Genomic DNA, 14,740 nt, shown 5'->3' on the forward strand with positions numbered 1-14,740 from the left:
CAATATATTTAAATATCTGTTATTTCATATACACACATATATATATGTATATATGGATATCTGTCATTCCTTATCATCACTTTTGATTTTGAAATTTCTCAAAAATTATTTTTCAAAGCCAAACTGTTAAGAAATGTGTCACTTTGTCAGTTATTGCATTACTCTTAGAGTGTTGACATCACAGTGATCTGTCACCCTGACTACGGAATCCTCAGACTTCAACAGTTGCTGTACCAACTACTGCAGCCATCTTTGGTGGATAGTGCCAAGGAAGGAAAAGAGAAATTCATGTTGTTGAAAGACTTTCTTTTCCAGTCTCTATTATAAAGGTATGTTTTAATAACTACTTTCATAGTCTAAGAGTATCAGGAAGTGTTCTCTCTTGATTCCTCCAGACCACGTTAACTCAGCAATGGCTCATGAAGAACTACTCAGTGTTAACAGTATTGATTGTCAATACTCTAAAGAGATGGGGTTATAATGTCAGGGGAGATGTATTGTGGGCTACAAGGGAGAATGATGTCTAAGTCTATGAAAATGTCCAAGTTACAAGAGGTTTATTCTCCACTCCATCTAATTGTTTTATCACTATGGCCACAAAATTTTGTTGGAAATATGTTAGACTTCAACCCAAAGCTAAGGAATTTATGGTTTTTCAGCAAATTGTTAAATGTTCAACCATGTATTATGCTTTTAAAGTCTATTTTCCAATAATTAACATAGCTTCAGATTAGATGGGTGTGACTTCCCAAACATCCTCATTTACTTACATGAAACTAGATGGGTACTCTAGTTAACTTTTCTTTACCTCATTGCTTGACGTGTATGAGCACAACCACCGGCCGCTGTCTCTTTTTGCCTCTTGAATTCACGTGGATCTTAAGTGCTTGCTAAGTAAAAGTGAGGGTGTCTCTATGCATATTCTTTTAAAATGTAGCATCTGTCTTGGGCAGAGTGATATTCATTTAAGGAAATGTACATATTGTATGCACAGAGCACCATAAAGAAACTACTGAAATGGTAGTGCCATGATTAAAGGGATGGTTTTCTTGGCAATGAGAAAGAAAACATCCAGAGACATCTGAAAGAGTTCAGAGCAGAGAAAACATGATACAGACTGGACATGTACACGAATATCGTTTATAAGAGAATTTGAAGTAGCAGGAGAGATTAGTGGAGTTAGTGGGAGCAGGGGGAGAAATTCTTTGCTTTCATAAGGAGAAATTGGTTTTGGAACATCCTGGGGCCTAGTGTAGTGCAGGAGAAGACTGGGAAGGTGAGAAGGAGCAAGAGACTCGATGGGGGTTTGGAGATGTATAACAAATACATGTGACTAGAGAATAAGGGAGCCTGGAAGCCAGAATGGTGCCACAGGTATGCCAATGGAGAGAGCCTTATGTTCCTTCATCAAAGGCAAGGGAAATGATTTCCTTTGCCAGACATGAACTCTTTAACAAGTTTTTCACTAATGCTGACTTTTGTTTTGTTTGTTTGCTTGTTTGTTTGTATTTTGTTTGGGGGGCAGTTTTGTTTGTTTCTATTTTGTTTTCATTGTTTTATTTATAAATTATTTATTTTACATGCTGAGTGCAGTCCTGTCACCCTGCCACCTCCCCTGTGCCCTCCCTGACAATCCACTCCTCCTCCTTTCCTGTTCAGAATAGGGCAGGTCTCCCATGGATATCAGCATGCCAGGGCATGTCAAGTTACACTAAGTCTAAGCACCTCCCCTTGTACTAATAATGCCGACTTTAATCATCAGAAATCAATTTAAGTTTGGCCAAGCCTGGCATTTCTGAACATATGTACTTCCTGAGACCTAAAAAAATGAAATCATTAGGAAAACATTATCTTTATTTCCTTTATATCAATTTATGTTGACCTACAAAGTAATGAGTTTGATTATGATGTTTCAATACATGGATTACATTCTTTAAAAAACACAAGCATCGTCTATTGTTCTATTTTCTTTCTACCTCTTTTCTTTCTGTGATGATTTTATAATTTTAAAATGATCCCTAGCCCTAATGTTAATGCATTCTTAAGTATTTGAAAACAGAGAAGCTATGTTTCAACCCACTTTAATTCAGTTTAAATAACACCTCAACCTGCAAGTGAATTCATAAATAAATGTTTACTAGATGTACTCAAATGAAGTCAATTATTGTAAACTATCTTTAGCTTAAATATCAAGCATTTAAACTATTTTGATAACTTTACTTTAAGACTGTTTGCATATCATTACTGAAATGATAGAAATCTACTATGCATTTAATGTATCTTTAATTGACTTCTTGGAGCATAAAATTTAGCTATAATTAACATTATTAGGGGAATTTTTAAAATTTAATTTTCACAACCACTGTAGGAAACAGACACTGCTACAGATTTCAAGAAAGTTAACGTGGTACTCAGGTCTTCACCATTAAAGAAGCCAGTGCCTGAAGAAACACTAATGGACTCTCCTGGGTCTTCAGAGCATTTACTCTCCAATAACTACAAAACTACAAAGTTGATAGCTTTTCTAGTCCTTTTCTTTTTTAGTAAATAACTACTTTAAAATGTAGTTCAGATTTTCAAAGACAAAGGTTTTGGCTCATGACAGTCCTCACAGCCTTACAAACAACAAATTTAGCTGGACATGAACACATATCAAACTATTAACTCTAAGTCTTTATAAAAGTAAGGTACATGCCTCTAATATACAGTGGCAAAGCCTATGCATTCCTGTTCTAAAAGAGGAAAAAGGAAGAATAGCAGAGAAAACTTGGACCAAAGTAAGACTGAAACCCACCAGGTTAAACATCAATCCATGTCACATATCTGAGACTTGAGTGGGCATCATCTGGACTCCAGCAGCCTTGGAAGCCCCATCTTCCAGCTCTGTAGCTTGTAACACAGGAATTCTCTCTCTGGGACCAGCTCCTCCATATGCCTCGAGCTTCTTGGCCTTTTCCAACATTCTCCAGTCTACGTTGCAACTTAAGACTCACTCATAGTTCTATGCAATGATACTTTGGATCCTCTTTGCAGGAAACATGACTCTGAGTAACATTTGGAGACCTTAATGTAAAACTTCTTGCCACCTCCTTGTGCATTTGTCATGCCCACAAAAATCCTTATCACAAACAGGATACTGCTGAGTTCTGCTGCCTCCTACAACAGCTGTGGGCCATGGCCACTAAATCTGGAAATGCACATCCCAGAGTGGTTGTTATACAGAAAGGATGCCTTATGAATTTTCAGTTTAATCTCTCTTCTATCAACTAAATTATCACTTTCTAAAGCTTTAGCTTTCTGTGGGTAGATTTTTACCCCAAATTTGTCCCTCCTATTGTCCCAGGATAAAGTATAAGGTATAACTTCATTTAAATAATCTCTTCAATATTTATGTCTGCACTTCCATTAACTACAACCTTAAACTAATGTATGCTCATTACTTTCTCAAATTGCATTTTTAAAAGATATCTTTTTGGGCTTCCAATTCTCCTTATAAACTTCACCAAATGCAGTGATAATTAACCATGCCATAGCCTCCTGAATGTCAGACTCTCTTAAGATTCCCTCCTCCAAATAATCTACTATTTTTTAATTCAGTCACACTGAAGTTTTAAAGACATTTGTCAAAATGCAGCCATATTCTTTGCCAGAGCATCACATGAATGGTCCCTTTCCAAGTTCCCATAACTGTTCTTACCTCTGAAACTCCATGACCTGTGCCACCACTGGCCACATTTCTCTTAGCATTCAAATCTTCCCAACTCCCACTAGAATGTTCAGTTAAACCCTCATTACAACATTCTGCCAGTTCTCTAGCCCATCAGTCCAAGCATTATCAACTTCCTGCTACAAATCAATTTCAAGATTGTACAAAACAGGTGATCAAGCTGTCACAGCGAGTGCCTCAGTTATCAGTATGAATTCCTGCTTTTGTTACTTTACCCATTGTTCCCACATACCTGCCATGAATACAACTTAAGAAAGAAAAGGTATGTTTTGGGTTTGGGTCACAGCTGATGAATGTAGCCCATGGTCTCAGAGAGAGCATGACACTGGGTACGAGTCAGCTGGTTACATTGTGTGTGAAACCAGGAAGCAGAGAGAGAAATCAATAGTGGTACTCTTATACTCAATTCACAAATATTTATGAGAGAAAGGAAATCCAGAATTTCAGAACTAAAACGATTTATGGAAGTTCAGTTAATACTAAATTACCTGAAAATTGGTGTTCTGAGACTGTTCAAGCTCATCAGTTAGTGATGGGGATGGGAGAGCCTTTCCTTAATTTCTTCTAATAGGAATTAGATCTAATAGGTTTTCTGGTCCCCAGTAATAGGTTTCTTCACTGATGCAGTAAGCTAGATCAAGCCAAATTGAAATGTATAACAATAGGCTTATCAGAGCAAAACAATCCCTGGCCAAGTTCTCCAGCCCCCAGAGACTGAGACCAAAGAAGCCCTACCCCCAAACTAAATCAGGGAGACTTTATAGCTTGTAGGTAAAGGATGATGATGTGTCCACCACAAACTGGGTTTATGCTCAAGTACAGTGAAAAACTGATCACTTAGGCAGGGACTCTGGTGGCGACAACTTCAGGGGAGGAAGCTGCAGTACCAACCAAGAATGCAGAACTGGGCTTTTGGTGACTTTTATTTTTTCAGAGACTCTCTGATAGGGTAGGGTTTGGAGAGAGAAACAGGAATGGGGTTCTCCAGATCATGCAGGAGTGAGCTGGAGGTTCCAATCAAACACCTTCTCCGTATGCATCTCCATATGAATTCCAGAATATTCTTTTACCGGTTTAAGCCTAAAGTTATTCATAATTATTAAGTAGGAAAGGATAAACTAATCAATAAACATAAGCTTGAAAAACAAAGAGAAGATAAAATCTATCTCAGAGAGCTCAGGAAAGAGCAATAAAGCCTTACAAGGAATTCTGGATATATCCCACTTTATTTACTTCCTTCTCTCAAGTGTACCACTGACACGTCTCTAAACAAGAAAAGCTATGTATTGGTCAATGTAGAATCTTAGCAAATTGGGAGAGAGGCATAAAAGAACCATCAAGAAACAAAGGACAGTGAACATGCCTTTTTATTTTTCTTTTCTAACCAGAGAAGGCATATAGCAGCTGTGAATTTTATGTGGCAGGGATTTGAATTGAAAATGCACAGTTTCATTCAGGTATTGGTTGCTTGTAGCCCATTTCTAAAAAGACATGTTATTTACTATTTCCTTCATTGCTATTAATCACATTTCAAGATGTATTTCTACACCCATCTTGTCCTCCCAAATTGTTTTATCTTGAATTCCAATTAACCACTCTGTAGTCCACTTCAAAAGGAGAACTATGATCAGATAAGGGTTGTTTTTCCTGAAGAGTACAAATTATAGTAATACATAAAACTGAAATCGGTAACAGCAGAGCAATTAACTTGTTTGGATCTAAAATATATTTGGCTAATACTGTAATATTTTGAAGTGAATGTTTTATTAAAAGACAAAAAGGAGTCAACTCAAAGCAACTCACTTGGTGGTTATATTATTCACACATTTCATAGAATTTCTTACTTATTTTTCTTGTGGACTATTGTCAACTGCACTAACACTTGCCCATCCTATGTAATGATGCATAAAGAGACATTACCTCAAGAACATTGACATTGTCTTGACTTCCTTCTTTGGTTCTTACATAATGAGAACAAGCATAGTGGGTTTTTGTTTGTTTGCTTGCTTGTTTGTTTGTTTGGACAGCATTGACATTCTTGAAATAATACCAATGAGTAAATGTGATTTTTTTTATTCTTGCCACACTTTTCACTAGTACTTATAGCCACAGAGGTTAATTTGCAAAAAGTTTAAAGCACAATTCTATCTTCAGAGGCATGAACCAAATACAAACTGCTAGTGCTTCTGCTCAGCAATAACTCTTCAACATTTAATTTAATTTGTTCTCATGATTTTGCTAGAAATTATTCCAAATCAAATCAGTTGGAATATCACACTATCATCTTTTAATAATTTTAACAAGACAGAATTGAAATAATATACAATTTATCCATTAAAAGTGGATTAAAGTTCAGAGCTAGGGAAGTAACTCAATTGGTAGAATGTTTATCTGACATTCATGAAGTCTTAGACTGGGTCACCAGCCCCACATAAAACAAATATGGTGGTTCACACCTATAACCCCAGTTTTTGGAAGACGGAGATTGGAGGATTAGTAGCTCAAGGTGATCCTTGCCTCTTGAGATCAGTCTGAACTACATAAAACCTTATGTCAAACAACAACAACAACAAAAAATAAGCCTTACTAGGAGACCAAGCTACACAACTGTCACACACATACAGAGGACCTAGGTCAGTCCCATTCAGGCTTCCTGACTATTGTCCCAGAGTCCATGAGCACCCTTGAGCTCAGGTCAGCTGTCTGTGGGTTCACCCATCATGACTCTACCCAAACTGCTACAATCCTTCCTCCCTTTCTTCCACAAGACTCAGGGAGCTCAGCCCAGTGTTTGTATGTGGATCTCTGCCTCTACTTCCATCAATTACTGGATAGAGTATCTTTGATGGCAATTAGGGAAGTCACCAATCTGCTTACAGTAGATAGCCAGTTGAGACACCCTCTCCATCATTTCTAGGAATTTAGCTGTGGTCATCTTTGTGGGTTCCTGGGTGGGGGTGTTCCCTGGCACCAGGTTTCTCCCTAACCCCAAGATATTCCCCATATCAAGACATCTGAATCCTGCCTCCAGCACTCACCCTGCCCAACCCACTCTCCAATTCCCACCCCTCAATTCCCTCAACCCCTGCCCTCAGTATTCCCAGGAGATCTTTTCTACTTCCCCTTCTTAGAGAAAGCCATGCATCCTTCTTATCTAGCCTCTCTGGGGCTGTGGGTTGTAGGTTGGTTATTCTGTCTTTTATTCCTAATACCCACCTATGAGTGAGTTCATACTATGTTTGTCTTTCTGGGTCTGATCACTCAGAGAGACTTTTTCTAGTTCCATCCATTTGCCTGCAAATTTCATGAGGTCATCATTTCATACAGCTAAATGTAAAGAGACCACATTTTCCTTATCCATTCTTCAGTTGAGGAGCACCTAGATTGTTTCCAGGTAATAGTTATTATGAATAATGCTGTTGTGAACATAATTGAGCAAATGTCCTTGTGGTGTGATGGAACATTCTTTGGGTATGGGTATGTGTCTAAAACTGGTATAGCTGGGTCTTGAGGTAGATTGATTCCCAGTTTTCTAAGAAATAGCCATACTGTTTTCCAAAAGTGACTGTGCAAGTTTGCAGTCCCACGAGCAGTGGAGGAGTGTTCCGCTTACTCCACATCCTCTCCAACATAAGCTGTTATCAGTGTTTTTGATCTTTCCCATTTCGACAGGTGTAAGATGGTATCTCAGAGTCATTTTGATTTGCATTTCCCTGATTACTAAAGATGTTGAGCAATTATTTATATGTCTTTAAGGCATTTGAAATTCCTCTGTAGAGAATTTTATGTCTGTATCCCTTTTTAATTGGATTATTTGGTGTTTTGATGTTTAGCATCTTGAGTTCTTTATATATTTTGAAGATCAGCCCTGTCAGATATGGGGTTGGTGAAGATCTTTTCCCGCTCTGTAAGCTGCTCTTTTTGTCTTATTGACAATGTCTTATGCCTTATAGAAGCTTTTAACTTTCAGGAGGTCACATTTTCTGTCAATCTTGGTGTATGTACTACTGGTGTTATATTCAGGAAGTAGTATCCTGTGACAATGCATTCAAAGCTACTTCCCACTTTCTCTACTACCAGATACAGTATAACTGGATTTATGTTGAGGTCTTTGATCCACTTAGACTTGAGTTCTGTGCAGGGTAATAGATACGTATCTAACATGCATTCTTCTACATGTGGACATCCAGTTATGCCAGCACCATTTGTTGAAGATGATTTCTTTTATCCATTATATAATTTTGACTTCTTTGTCAAAAATCATATGTTCATAGGTGTGTGGATTTATGTCAAGATCTTTGATTTGATTCCAATGATCAGTGTGTCTGGTTTTATGCCAAAACTACTATAGCTCTATAATAGAGCTTGAAGTCAGGGATAGTGATGTCTTCAGAAGTTCCCTTATTATACAGGATTGTTTTAGCTATCCTGAGGTTTTTTATTTTTCTATATGAAGTTCAGTATTGTTCTCCCAAGGTCTATGAAGAATTGTGTTCAGATTTTGATGGGGGGGATTGCCTTGAATATGTAGATTGTTTTTGGTAAGAATACCATTATTTGTGGCTATTGTGAAAGGTGATGTTTCTCTGATTTCTTTCTCAGTCCTTTTATCATTTGTATATAGGAAGGCTACTGATTTTTTAAATCTTGTATCCTGCCACATAACTGAAGTGTTTGTCAGCTGTAGGAGTTATCTGGCAGAATTTTGGGAGTCACTTGAGTATACTATCACATCATTTGTGAATAGTGATCATTTGACTTCTTCCTTTCCAATTTGTATCCCCTTGATCTCCTTTTTTTGTGTTGTTACTCTAGCTAGAACTTCCAGTACTATATTGTATAGATTATGGAGAGAGTGGACAGCCTTGTCTTGTTCCTGCAAGTCTACTTGTTCATGGTGGATGATTTTTTATATGTTCTTAGATTTGTTTTTTATTTTTGAAGCACTCTTATTTGCATATACATCCCCCCATTCCCTCACCCTCCCATCCTCCCATGCTTCCCACTGACCTGCCCAGGGATAGTGAGGCCCTCCATGGGAGATCATCAAAGTCTGTCACATCATTTGGGGGAGGACACAGTGTCTCCTTCCTGTATCTGGGCTGCAATACGACTAGGGTCTCCATGCTCTCATTAGGTCAGGTCAACTGTTTCTGTGAGTTCTCCAGCACTGTCTTGGCTCCTTTGCACAACTGGATATTGCTCAGTGGTTAGCTGTGGGTGCCTGTTTCTGCTTCCATCAGCTACTGAGTGAAGGCTCTAGGAATAGTAACTAAGGTAATCATCAATCTCATTATAGGGGAAGGGCAACACAGGCAGCCTCTCCACCATTGCCTGGATTCTTAGTTGGAATCATCCCTGTGGATTCTGTAACATTGACCCTGTGCCAGACCTCTCTCTAAACCTTCACTGGCTCCTTCTATCAAGGCAACTCCTTTCTTGCCCTTCTGTATTCCTCCCCTATCTCAGTCCTCCTGTTCTCCTCCCAGCTCCCTGTCCCCCTCCTCTTCTCCCCCTCTCCACTTCCCAATCCCTCCTCTATCCACCCATACTCCCAATTTGCTCAAGGGTTCTTTTCCCCCTCTCCTTCTTGGAGAACCATTCGTTCTTCTCTTGTGGTCCTCCTTGTTTCCTAGCTCCTCTGGTGTTATGGATTGTAGGCTGTTAATACTTTGCTCTATGTCTAAAACCCATATATGCGTAAGTACATACCATGTTTGTCTTTTTGTGACTGGGTAACCTCACTCATGATGGTTTCTTCTAGTGCCATCCATTTGCATGCAAATATCTAGATTCCATTGTTTTTTATCCTACTGAGTAGTACACCATTGTGTAAATGTACCACATTTTCTCTATCCAGTCTTCAGTTGAGGGGCATCTAGGCTTCCAGGTTCTGGCTACTATGAATAATGCTGCTATGAACATAGTTCAACATATGCCCTTGTTATATGAATGTACAGTCTTTGGGTATATGCCCCAGAGTGGAATTGCTGGATCTTGAGGTAGACTAATTCCCATTTTCCTGAGAAATCGCCACACTGATTTCCAAAGTGGTCTTACAAGTTTTCACTCCAACCAGCAATGGAGGAGTGTTTTCCTTTCTTCACATACTCTCCAGCATAGATTGTCATTTGTGTTTTTGACTTTAGTCATTCTGGCCGGTATAAGATGGTATCTTGAAGTTGTTTTGAATTGTATTTCCCTTAGGGCTAAGGATGTTGGGCACTTACTTATGTGTCTTTCAGCCATTTTAGATTCCTCTATTAAGAATTCTCTATTTAGTTCTGCAACCCACATTTTTATTGGATTGTTTGGTGTTTTGGTGGCTAGCTTCTTGAGTTCATTGTATATTTTAGAAATCAGCCTTCTGTTAGATATGGGGTTAGTGAAGATCTTTTCCCATTCTGTGGGCTGCCGTTTTGTCTGGCTGACTGTGTCATTTGTCTTACAAAAGCTTTTCAGTTTCAAGAGGTCCCATTTGCAAATTGTCTATTTCAAGGTCTGTGATACTGGTGTTATGTTCAGGAAGCATTCTACTGTACCAATTCATTCAAGGGTACCTCCCACTTTCTCTTCTAAGAGGATCAGTGTCACTGGATTTATGTTGAGGTCTTTGATCCATTTGGATTTAAGTTTTGTGCATGCCAATATATATGAATTATCTGCAATCTTCTACATCTCTGCATCCAGTTATTGCAGCACCATTTGTTGAAGATACTTTTTTTCCATTCTTTAGCTTCTTTGTCTAAAATCAGGTGTTCATAGGTTTTTGGGTTAATGTCAGGATGTTAAATTCGATTTGGTCTATCTGTCTATTTTTGTGCCAATACCTTGAAGTCAGGGATGGTGATGCCTTTGGAAGTTCCTTTATTGTACAGGGTTGTTTTGACTGTCCTGGGTTTTTGCTCTTCAATATAAAGTTGAGTATTGTTCTTTCAAAGTCTGTGAAGAGTTATGCTGGGATTTATATGGGGATAGATTGATTTTGGCAAGACTGCCATTTTTAATGTGTTGATCCTACCTATCCAAGAGCATGGGAGATCTTTCCATTTTCTGAGGACTTCTTTAATTTCTTTCTTTAAAGACTCAAAGTTCTTACTATACAGGTCTTTCACTTGTTTGGTTAGCATTACCCCAAGATATTTTATGTTGTTTGTAGCTATTGTAAAGGATGATTTTTCTCTGATTTCTTTCTCAGCATGTTTAACATCTGCATAAAGTAGGACTACTGATTTTTTGAGTTAATTTTCTATCCTGGCACTTTGCTGAAGGTGTTTATCAGCTCTAGGAGTTTCCTGGTAGAGTTTTTTGGGTCACTTATGTAAACTATCATATCATCTGAAAATAGTGAACGTCTGACTTCCTGTTTTTCAATTTGTATCCCCTTGATCTCCTTTTGTTGTCTTATTGCTCTTGCTAGAACATCAAGTACAGTATTGAAGAGATATGGAGATAGTGGACAGCCTTGTCTTGTTCCTGATTGTAGAGGAATTGAGTTTCTCTCCATTTAGTTTGATGTTGGCTGTTGGTTCGCTGTATATTGCTTTTATCATGTTTAAGTATGTCCCTGTTATGCCTGAATTCTCCAGGACCTTTATCATGAAGGGGTGTCAGATTTTGTCAAAAGCTTTTTCAGCATCTAGTGAGATGATCATGTGGTTTTTCTTTCTCAGTTTGTTTATACAGTGGACTACATTGATGGATTTTCATTATGTTGAATCATCCCTGCATCCTTGGGATGAAGCCTACTTGATCATGGTGGATGATTGTTATGATGTGTTTTAATTTGCCAGTATTTTATTAAGTATTTTTGCATCAATGTTCATGAGGGATATTGTTCTATAGTTCTCTTTCTTAGTTGTGTCTTTGTGGGGCTTGGGTACCAAGGTAATTTTGGCCTCATAAAAGAGTTTGGCAATGCCCCTTTTGTTTCTATTGTTTGGAACATTTTGAGGTGTACTGGTATTAGATCTTCTTTGAATTTCTTGTAGAATTCTGCATGGAAACCATCTGGCGTTGGGCTTTTTTTTCTTGGTTGGCAGACATTTGATGACTGCTTCTATTTCATTAGGGATTATAGATTTATTTAAATTGCTCATCTGTTCTTGATTTAATTTTGGTAAGTGATACCTATCCAGATAATTGTCCATTTCCTTTGGATTTTTGTTGAGTAAAGGTATTCAAAGTGTGACCTAATGATTCTCCGTATTTCCTCAGTGTCCATTGTTATGTCCCCCTTTTCATTTCTGATTTTGTTAATTTGCATATCCTCTCTGCCTTTTGCTTAGCTTGGATAAAGGTTTGTCTATCTCACTGAGTTTTTCAAAGAACCAAGTCTTTGTTTCATTGATTTTTTGTAATGTTTTCCTAGTTTCTACTTTATTGATTTCAGCCCTGAATTTTATTATTTCCTGCTGTCCACTCTTCCTGGGTGAGTTTGCTTCTTTTGGTTCTAGAGCTTCCTAGTGTGACTATTCTTCAGTTTCTTCATGTGGGCACTTGGTGCTATGAACTATCCTCTTCACCCTGCTTTCAAAGTGTCCCATAAGTTTGGGTATGTTGTGTCTTCATTCTCATTAAATAAATTCTAGGAAGTCTTTAATTTCTTTTTGTATTTGTTCCTTGACCCAGAAATGGTTCAATTGCACATTGTTCAATTTCCATGAGTTTGTAGGGTTTCTGCAATTTGTGTTGTTGTTAAATTCTATCTTTAAAACATGGTGGTCTGATAAGATACTTGGAGTTTTTCCAATTATTTTGTATCTGTGGAGGTGTGCTATGTTGCTGAGTATGTGGTCAGATTTTAGAGGTTAGAAGAGCTATATTCTTTTGTGTTTAAATGGAAAGTTCTATAGATGTCTGTTAATCCCAATTGGAAGATAACTTCTGTTAATTCCTTTGTTTCTTTGTTTAATTTCTGTCTGGTGGTCCTGCCTAGTGGTGAGAGTGGAGTGGTGAAGTGTCCAACTATAAGTGTGTGAGAGATTATGTGTGATTTGAGGTTTAGTAATGTTTTTTACTAATGTGTGTGCCTTCATATTTGGGGCATACATGTTCAGAATTGAGACTTCATCTTGATGGACTTTTCCTGTGATGAATATGAAGTGCCCTTCTTCATCTCTTTTCATTGATTTTAGTTTGAAGTCTAATTTGTTACATAGTAGGATTTCTAACCAGCTTGTTCCTCGGGTCCATTTGATTGGAAAATCTTTCCCATTCCTTTACTCTGAGGTAATGTCTGTCTTTGATGTTGAGATGTGTTTCTTCTATGCAGCAGAACAAAGGATTCTGTGTTAGCTTGTGTCTTTTTATAGGCAAGTTAAGACCATTGACATTGAGGGATATCGATGACCATTGACTGTTGATTCTTGTTCATTTTAGGTTTGTTGATGGAGGTGTGTTCTTAAACTGTTGTCTTCCCATCCCTCAAGTGGGTACAAGTGGTGTCTCTGTCTCTTCTGGTCTCCCAGTCATATATGTGGGCCAAGACTTCAGTGTCTGAAACTCTAGATTGTCTGGACTCTCCTGGTATTCTTCTCACTCTAGCACAGGGCAGAGAGTAGAGGGGGGGCCAAGGGTTAGTTGTGGTCCTTCCTATCTGGGTGGGTCCTCTCTACACAAGGAGCAGGCCCAGGAATATTCAAGGAAGCCTGTCTGGAGGGAGTTGGGGCCAGAGCAGAGCCAGTACTCACCTCAAGCAGAGGGAGGGTGGAACATTTGCCAGGATTTTATTGAATATTTTTGCATCAGTGTTCATAGGGGAGATTTTTCTGTAAATCTCTTTCTTTGTTGCATCTTTGTGTAGTCTGAGTATCAGAGTAACTGTAGCCTCATAAAAAGAGTTTGGTAATATTCCTTCTGTTTCTGTTGTGTGGAACAATTTGAGGAGTATTGACATTCTCTCTTCTTTGAAATTCTTTGGTGACGCCTTCTGGTCCTGGTGGCTTTTTTTGTTTGTTTGTTTTGTTTTGTTTGTTTGTTTTTGTTGGGAATCTTTAAATGACTGCTTCTGTTTCCTTAGGAGTAATAAGACTATTTAAATAGTTAATCTGATCTTGGTTTAATTTCAATATGTGGTACCTATCCAGAAAATTGTCCATTTCTTTTAGATTTTCCAATTTTGTGTAGTATTGGTTTTTGAAGAGTGACCAGATGATTCTCTGAATTTCCTCAGTGTCCGTTGCTATGTCCCCCTTTTCATTTCTGATCTTGTCAATTTGGTTATTCTTTTATGGTGATGCATTATTTATGATTTATTAAAGTTTACCTGAAGATTCAGAAAGCAAATTCAGCCTCAAGCTATAGAGATCAGGTAGTGGTGACATACAGCGTTAATCCCAGCAGCCATTTAGCTAGGTGATGGTGGCACACACCTTCAGTCTCAGGACTCAGGATTAAGAAGTAGACAGATATCTGTTAGTTCAAGACCACACAGACTACACAAAATTGATCCCGTCCTAAAAGAAACAGCTCACGCAAAGGTGTTGTCAACACCTGGGATCACTGGTCTTTAGTCCCAGCACTAGGCAGGTGGAGGCAGGAGGATTTGGTTGGCAAGAGAAAGGAATATAAGGAATAGGAGACAAATTCAGAACCTTTTGCCTCTGAGGATTTGTGGAAATAGGATTGCTATTTGAATAAGATCTACTGACTTTGCTGCTTTTCTTCTCTGCTGGTCAGCTTGAAGCCTGAACCCCAATATCTTTCTCTGGTCTTTTATTTATTGTATAGCTGTCTCTCTCTGCCTTTTGGTTAGTTTGGAATAAGGGTTTGTCAATCTTGTTGATTTTCTCAAAGAATCAATTCTGTGTTTCATTGATTATCTCTATTGTTCTTTTTGTTTCTATTTTATTGATTTCAGCCCTGAGTTTGATTATTTCCTGTTGTCTACTCCTCTTCAGTAAGTCTGTTTTTCATCCTACAGCTTTCAGGTGTACTATGAAGTCACTAGTGTGAGATTTCTTCATGTTCTTTATGTGGGCACATAGTGCTATGAACTTTCTTATTCACGTG

The 14,740-nt window shown here is 38.2% G+C and overlaps 1 long non-coding RNA gene across 1 annotated transcript in view; it reads left to right on the forward strand.

The window, feature by feature from the left end:
• The first annotated feature begins 238 nt into the window (after positions 1-238).
• LOC121136675 overlaps positions 239-14,740 on the forward strand; it is a 51,650-nt gene continuing 37,148 nt past the window's right edge. The window contains exon 1 of the long non-coding RNA XR_005873729.1: positions 239-329. This is a non-coding gene — a long non-coding RNA (uncharacterized LOC121136675). The remainder of the gene's footprint in view (positions 330-14,740) is intronic.

This window comes from Mesocricetus auratus, unplaced genomic scaffold (assembly GCF_017639785.1).
Source record: "Mesocricetus auratus isolate SY011 unplaced genomic scaffold, BCM_Maur_2.0 Super-Scaffold_100676, whole genome shotgun sequence".
Classification (NCBI taxonomy): domain Eukaryota; kingdom Metazoa; phylum Chordata; class Mammalia; order Rodentia; family Cricetidae; genus Mesocricetus; species Mesocricetus auratus.